This window comes from Macaca fascicularis, chromosome 12 (genome assembly GCF_037993035.2).
Source record: "Macaca fascicularis isolate 582-1 chromosome 12, T2T-MFA8v1.1".
In the NCBI taxonomy this organism is placed as follows: Eukaryota; Metazoa; Chordata; class Mammalia; order Primates; family Cercopithecidae; genus Macaca; species Macaca fascicularis.
Window position 1 is genome coordinate 89805670 of NC_088386.1, and position 9248 is coordinate 89814917.

The window sequence follows — 9248 nt, forward strand, 5'->3', positions numbered from 1 at the left end:
CAGGAGATCGAGACCATCCTGGCTAACACAGTAAAACCCTGTCTCTACTAAAAATACAAAAAATTAGCAGGGCATGGTGGCGGGAGCCTGTCCCAGCAACTTGCGAGGCTGAGGCAGGAGAAAGGCGTGAACCCAAGAGGCAGAGCTTGCAGTGAGCCGAGATTGCGCCACTGTACTCCAGCCTGGGCGACAGAGCGAGACAACATCTAAAAATATATTTTAATTTGGATATATTTTGACAGGTTTTTAAAAAGTTATTTTATAACTAAACCTTAGTAGAGTTCACCTGGTTTTTGGTTTGGGTAAAAGTTCTTTTCACCAGGTCATACAAACAGGTTATCTTCACTTTCATTATTAATGCTTTTTGTGTCAACACTGTTTCTGAGAGCATACACACACATATATATCACACTCCATCACCCACTGCAAAATGAACTACTTTTTAAATATTTTAGTTCTATTTTAACTATCTATACTTTTCAATTAATGGTTGTTTTTCAATTTTTGGTTTTATCAAGTTTTCATAAGCTCTAACCAAAGAGGGATTTAAGGTTCCCCTCAGCTGACTAAACTTTAAACAGCTTTCTTTCACTTTAGACTTCAATCTCCATTTTCTTAGAGTAGTTATTTTAGTAAACTTGAAATTGTGAATTCCTTCTCTGCAGCTTTCAGATATAAATCTTCTCCAAGTCTCTTTCTAGTTTTACAATCCAGGAATGTTTTTCTTAGAAACTTAGGAGCCATGCTTTTGAAATATAATCATCGAGAAGGATAGTGTTACTTTATTTCAGTCTCTGTCAGATGGAAGGAGCATCACTTTAACAAGCAATGATTAGCAAATAGATGTATGGCCTGATCACACTGACCAGCCTGCCCTCTAAGATCTTTCATTCATTTTTCATTATTTCACCCCACTGTTAAAATCATCCCACCCATTGTTCTAGCAGAGTTGTGCTCAGTATCTCTCCCCTAACACAATGTTCTTGAGTAAAGTTTTTATTGCCTGTTTAGCTCATTCTGTGAAAGTTTACTTTGACACTCACATAATCCTTATTTTGATAATTGAATAATGACCTCCTACAGAAGACCAGAATCCTCTCCTCCAAATATAGATCTTTCTGTCATCATTTGAGTTAATCTTTATTGGTTACTTTTGCAGATTTAACATACTATTGCAACATGTTTATGTTTCTGTCAGCATAACTTAATTTTCATTTGATCTCATAACTTTCAAAAGCATTATTAGTATTAGGAATTTACTTAGAATAATACAATTATTAAGATAAAAATAATCTAGGCATAATCCAATCCTGTGGATAGGAAAGACTTTACTGGGACAAATAAAAATATGAATAAATCACAGTTTTAAAATTCACAAAGGCATTTTCCCAATGTCATATAAAAAGTATAGGTGACATCTGGTTCAGCATTTCAGAGACTCAGGTTCGTTTATGGTGAATATAATGATTTACAACACCAAGAGAAATATTGAGATTTTCAAAAAGACTAAGATTGGTGACTGGCTCAGGGAGTTGAGCTGCCACTGTTGAGACCCTGTGGAGCCTGCACACCTTTTCACCTGCTCTGCTACTAGCACCTCTTCTTTCTAATCACAGAGCTTCATGTATGTGAGAATTGTTCTGTCATCATATAAGCACTGTAATAGACTTCTCTTTAAGAATGAAATGCTCTAAATAGCTTGTGGATCTGGCTTACAGCATTGGACACATATGGTTTTATAGGAAAAAGTTACAAGTCACCATAAAAGGAGCAAAGAGTAGATTCAGGGAAATAGCAGCAACTGATAACAAGTTTAGACTACATGTTCTAAGACAGAAAAGAGAATGAGATTTTCTCAAGCAAAGAAGAGGTTTAGTAAATATATTCTTATGGAATTGTTAGAAATTGACATTCTTATTGTCCAGGAAGGATGGAGATCTCGCTTTTCTTTATAAAAGTGTTACAGGAATCCACCATTTTTATTCTTTCTACACAGCATAATGATTAATTCCTAGCTCTATTGATAATTAATTATCTATGTATTTTCCACAAAAATACATTTATTATTAAAATATAAATCTCTCTATATTATCCTTTTAATAACTTGTGCAAAAAAATTACCTGTTTGAGACATTCAACAAGTTTTTTGCATATAATTACTTTTTCTCAACTTTTAATATGCCTTTTTTCCCTCTCAAATTAAGCCATTAAAAACTAATGGCTCATATCAATTTTAATTTAATGGTTCAAAATTACACGCACACTTGCACATGTATACAACACTCACATTCACTTAAATATAAATGTACATTTGTGTATACTTTTTTATTTGTATATTGTGTCCTTTTAAAATATTTTCCTAGATTTTGTTTTTTATTTTTCTGCTTTCTATACAATATCTTCTCTTTTCGAATTCTAGCAGATCATTTGTTTACATTAAAATTTATGAATTTGTCATGTGCTAAACATCCTACAGTCATTTCGCATTATTCTTTTACCCTCACTGGCATGTGCCAACACTCAGCAATTTATTTCATTTGAAAATCTTTATAAGTAAAATACAACACTACATCCACTCAAATATAAATGTGCAGGAGTGTATGCTAAGCTTTGTTTGTTTAGTTTAGTGGGCACAGGTTTCATGGTGAGGACAAAACAATCAGGATATGATTCTTAGGACACAGAACCTTTGGAATACAGCACCGTGATTAAGAGTGTGCCCTCTGGAGCCTGATTACCTAGGTCTTCATCCTGGCTACTGCCCTTACCAGCAAACTTGTATAAGTTTTCTTTCTGTATTTTAATTTCCTCATGTGAAATAGGGGCAATTCAATATTAATACTTTGATACATATAAAATACTTGGAATACTTACTAGTATGCAGTAAACACTCAATAAATGTTAGTTCCCATTATTAATATTAAGTATGGGTTAGAAAAATAATCTAGGAATGAATTTAAACCACATGATCAGATTGCTGGCAATAAACACTTTGGTTTTCCAGTTTACTCGAACAACGCATGAACACAATTCACTTTTGGGAGTATTTCATTCAGGGAAAGAGATAGCTTTGAAAAAATCATTGACCCCTTGTTTTTCAGGGCCTTGAGATTAGAGATAGAGAAACATTTATTCTGGGCCTATGTCCCATGGCAGAGTCTTTGTTATAAAAATTATACGGAAAAAACACAGGTAGCAAAACCACATATTCCTTTTCATAGAGACACTACATGGCTTAGAGAGGCATCAATAATGGTCCGTAGGCAGATTTAAAAGCGAAAGAACCTGCCATGTTGAAAAACAGAGTAAGTGATTTGGAACATTAAAAAAGTATTATGCCGTTGGTGCTCTTGAAATCAGAAGTATAGGGCCAGGCGCCGTGGCTCACACCTGTAATTCCAGCACTTTGGGAGGCCAAGGTGGGCAGATCACCTGAGGTCAGGAGTTCAAGACCAGTCTGGCCAACATGGTGAAACACCGTCTCTATAAAAATTAGGCAGGTGTGGTGGCACACACCTGTAATCCCAGCTACTCAGGATGCTGAGGCAGGAGAATTGCTTGAACCTAGGGGACAGAGGTTGCAGTGAGCCGAGATTGTGCCACTGTACTCCAGCCAGTATTCTTTTAGAGCATCTCAGCCAGTATTTGCATATTCAATAGACATGTTACCATCATTGGATATTTATAACATGATAGAGTAGGGATATATCATTTTGACCTAACAATGTTGGGTCCACCAAGATAATGTCATGCAGGTAGTAGTTAACTCTAAATGTATTTTACATTTAGTGTGACAGAGGACTCTCACAGATGTTCCTGGTTTTTGTTTGTTTGTTTGTTTTGGTTTTTTTTTTGTTTTGTTTTGTTTTGTTTTGTTTTGAGACAGAGTCTCACTCTGTCGCCCAGGCTGGAGTGCAGTGGTGTGAGACTCCATCTCAAAAAAGAAAATTTAGAAGTATACAGCACTATGTATACAGAACTCAGTTTGGTGTGTACCATTGTCTTTATAAGTAGAATACATGCTGATCTAGAAAAGTGAAATCCTAGTTTCTTTAACAGCCATTCCAACAAATGGGATCATGAAACACCTTACAAGCTATTCAGACATTTCTACTTAATAAATGAATAAAATATATAGTATCGAATTTCTATATTTCCAAGTATATTGAAATCTTTCACATCCAGTGAATTTGTTTTATAATGCAATATTTATATATAATAACTACTACTTCTGGATAAACCAAAAGACAAACTGAAAATCCAAACTGAAGATTCTTCTCCTAAAACTAGCAATGAATTGAAAATGTTACCCAAATATAAAACTAGAGTGTCGGCGGGCGCGGTGGCTCACGCCTGTAATCCCAGCACTTTGGGAGGCCGAGGCGGGCGGATCACAAGGTCAGGAGATCGAGACCACGGTGAAACCCCGTCTCTACTAAAAATTACAAAAAATTAGCCGGGCGCGGTTGTGGGCGCCTGTAGTCCCAGCTACTAGGGAGGCTGAGGCAGGAGAATGGCGTGAACCCGGGAGGCGGAGCTTGCAGTGAGCCGAGATCGCGCCACTGCACTCCAGCCTGGGCTGGGCGACAGAGCGAGACTCCGTCTCAAAAAAATAAATAAATAAATAAATAAAAAATAAAAAAAAATAAAACTAGAGTGTCTTCTACCAGAGTAACTTACAACAGAATGGAAATCTGCATAGACATTCCAGGTTTTTCATTTATTGAGAGAGCTGTAGTACATCATCTCCTGCATGTTGTTTATCCTAAGAAACAGAACATCTACACATGTTAAAGATGATTTTAAATTTTTATAAAAGATAGAATATACTTTACAGCAGGAAAATAAGTCTAAGAAAAATATATTAATTGGATTTGTTTTTTTGGTCTGGAGTATTTCAAATGAATTCATTTGTATTTTTCTTTCCCTGTCAAATTGATTTCCACTTACTTAAAATTGACTTCTCAATTTCCAGTTCCCAGAAGAGTCTAGTGTTCTGGTTGACAGAACTACCTAAAGCTCAACTCAAAATCTAAATCTTTTCTAGTATCAAAATATGTTTATAAGAAGATGTTTAGATGTCAATAGGGAGGGGAGGAGGGACAAGGTTTTATTAGACCTGTCATTCAGAGAATTATTTCGATGAAAATTTTCATCACTTAACACCAACTGCAATTTATTCATGGTCCAGGGAAAACAGCATACCTATGACAACACAGGGTTCCTCAAATATAATTTTAATATATAGCTAAAGAGCCAACATCAGGCTAAATGTGATGATATCTTAATTTATACTAATAGGTAAAGCTTATAACACAAATATTTCAAAAATAGGAGGTTATGCATTCTCTCTTAATGTGTTGTTCTTTCTATCCTTTATCAAATTTGTAATTCTTGTCTTCTCAGTGCAGAATTCAGTGTTCCCAACACAGGACCTACATCATAGCAGAAATTTAATAAATACATTTTAATTAAATGTATAAATGAGCAAATGTATCCAAAAATCATACAAGTTTTATGTGCAGAAATATTACTCACAGCATTATTTAATACAGTGAAAAGCTGAAAATCTAAAAGCTAATAAAACAAATAGCTTATTATTATAATTCCTATGAATGCAGAACTATCATTAAAACTGAACATTCCATGTAACATTTAGCAAGAAGACTGAGGAATATAATAAGACTGTGCATTCCTCTATTATTACCCATAATCATACATTGCAGGATATAGTATATGTATAAGTGCCTGTATTCCTACCTGACTCCATTTACCCTGAGCTCCTTAAGGGCAGATACGGTACCCACTGCATTTTGTGTCTCTACTGGCTGTTGTGTAGTATAAAGTAAGCATTCAATAAATGTTTCTTGACTAAATTAATAAAACAAAAACAATTCCTATAAAAAGCAAAATTACCAAGTCTTAATGAAGAAAATATCTGCCTTATGTTTCTACTGTTAGGAATAAAAATAGAGACAAGCACTTTGGGGGAAAAAAAAGGAAAAAAGATTATGAGAAAATAATGCATGCAAATACATCATGGTCAAGCAAGTCTTATTTTTATGTACATATGCTATAAAGACTAGGTCACATGTACAAAAAAGTGCATAACACACATGTATAAGAAAGTGCATAATACCGCTGTCTTTGATTGTCAGGAGGTGGGGGGCTAGGAGATGGATAGCATTAGGAGAAATACTAATGTAGATGATGGGTTAATGGGTGCAGCAAACCACCATGGCCATGTATACCTATGTAACAAAACTGCACGTTCTGCACATGTGCCCCAGAACTTAAAGTATAATAAAATAAACAAAATAAAATACACAGTATATAAAAAAAGAAAGGAAAGATCTAACATTAATGTCTCTATGACACTAGAAGGCAAGGAGAAGGAAGGTGGGCTGAAAAAAGCCCACTTTAAGTCATTATTTGAAGAAACAATAGCTGAAAATTTTCCAAAAAAAAAAAAATAATAATATCCATGATTTATTGAGCACTTATAAAATACCAAGAGTCCCTTTTCTGGGTTATGTGAATTCATAGAATCCTCAGTGAAATCTTAAGAGTCACTTAATACATATATATTTATATGTGTAATTTTTGTATTTAAGCAAACAGAGACTTTTTTTTTTTTTTTGAGATTGAGACAGAGTCTTGCTCTGTTGCCAGGCTGGAACACAGTGGCGCGATCTTGGCTCACTGCAATCTCTGTCTCCCTAGTTCAAGTGATTCACCTGTCTCAGACTCCCAAGTAGCTGGGATTACAGGTGTGCACTACCACACCCAGCTAATTTTTGTATTTTTAGAAGAGACGGGGTTTCACTATGTTGGCCAGGCTGGTCTCTAACTCCTAACCTCGTGATCTGCCCACCTCGGCCTCCCAAAGTGCTGGGATTACAGGTGTGAGCCACCACACCCGACCTGAGACATTTTAAGTAAAAGAAGATTCATTCATTTACCCATAATTATTTAGCTACTATATAACAGAGTCCTATTATTTGGATTCAAAATTCATTATGCTAACCTAACTCAAAGAAATAAAAAAAATTGGTCTCTTGTTCTACATATATCAACACAATAATGCATGAACATCAATTGTGATAGATACACATAGTAAAGGAATATAAGGTGAGAAAATCAGTAAGCTAGAGTTACATGTGCTTACTTAATGAACTTCACAAATAAAATTTTGCGATTAACACTGTACTTATACATTCTACTCTGGCTTCTGACACCCAGCCAAATTTTATTTGCAAATCATTTATAGTAATTTCTATTTTTGCATTTGTTATATTATGTATAAAAGAGAAAAAGAAGAACAAATAAAAAGATTCCAATCATTTATGCTACAAATGAGTTATCATTAGTGGTTTAAAGTAATGTTTTGATTTACCAAATAAACAACCACAGACTTGTTCTTCACCACATAAAAGATTAAGAAATTATTTTACCCTTTTCAAGTGCCATACCTAAACCAAATGATGAGTGCCAGTAGTTTAATTTAACGTAATAAGTAGTCAATTATTAATTAAATCTAGCTCTTCCAGCAAATTAACTACTTTGCAAGAACATCTGTAGCAGTATTGATATAAGGTCCCAGTTCATTTGATTATCAGTATCAGCACTACCACGGGTTTTGTTACAATCAAATTAAGCTAACCAATTACATCCAGTATTACATCACATAACAGTTAATTAAAATAATATTATTGTAAAAAAAAAAAAAAGCTTAAATTCAGTACTATTTCTCAAATCCTTCCCAGTAAAACCACCCTTTATGTACAGTAAACGTTAGTATAAATCAACAGTAAAGATTCCGTTAATTCTGAACTTCAAGTTTCTTGTGGACACTCACAAATATCCTCCCCCAAACCACAAAACAGTAGTGAAACAGTATCCCAATGTGACTTCTAAGTCATAACCATCATTCGCCAACTAGTGAATTGCATTTTCCACTTACAAATTTACACAAACTGGAGAGGCCATTGGTCTGCCACAGATTTATTCCTTACATTTCTGCTGCCAAGATCTCAGCCTATTTACTTTGATCTGCTTCTGACTTATCTAGAAGAGCATGCTTATTAACTCCTTGGATAAAATGTTCATGTTACCTCCCATCTTTTTTTCCTAGCATGTTACTTAAATATCTATTTAACTTCTTGCATCTAATTTTTCATAAGAGATGTTATTCATCCAAACAACTTGCCATTTCATACTAGTAAGTCTTCTTTATCTACATGTATTTCTCTATTAAAGGTGAGTTTTCCTGGCTTAGGAGTCCTTGATCCATGCCAGCATCATTTAAGATTCTTTTAGAGCATCTCAGCCAGTATTTGCATATTCAATAGACATGTTACCATCATTGGATATTTATAACATGATAGAGTAGGGATATATCATTTTGACCTAACAATGTTGGGTCCACCAAGATAATGTCATGCAGGTAGTAGTTAACTCTAAATGTATTTTACATTTAGTGTGACAGAGGACTCTCACAGATGTTCCTGGTTTTTGTTTGTTTGTTTGCTTTGGGTTTTTTTGTTTTGTTTTGTTTTGTTTTGAGACAGAGTCTCGCTCTGTCGCCCAGGCTGGAGTGCAGTGGTGCGATCTCGGCTCACTGCAAGCTCCGCCTCCCGGGTTCACGCCATTCTCTTGCCTCAGCCTCCAGAGTAGCTGGGACTACAGGCACCCGCCGCCATGCCCTCCTAATTTTTTGTATTTTTAGTAGAGACGGGGTTTCACAGTGTTAGCCAGGATGTTCTCGATCTCCTGACCTCGTGTTCCCCCCGCCTTGGCCTCCCAAAGTGCTGGGATTACAGGCGTGAGCCACTGCGCCCGGCCGATGTTCCTGGTTTTAACAGTGGATATCTGATTGCACAAAGTTACCCCCAAACTTACGTTAGGGTTTTTTTGGCCAAATATTCTTTACCTTAATTATTCACCTGCATTCATTAAAAAGCACGATTTATAGATAATAGGGCACATAATACCATAACAATTCAGGCATATAGCAAATATTTTATATCTCGTATACCTGAACTCCTTTCTTAGTAAATCATCACACAATGATTTGTGGTTTTGTTGTTGAATGAAGCCAAAAAAGAGGTCCTATTTAATATAACATAAAACAAGAATAAGAGAAAATAGCATTACAATTATTGCAAGTATACATTTTTTCAGTATATTATTAGAATTTTGAAAGTGTAACACATAGAAAAATTCAGACAATATTTATTAAATCAGTG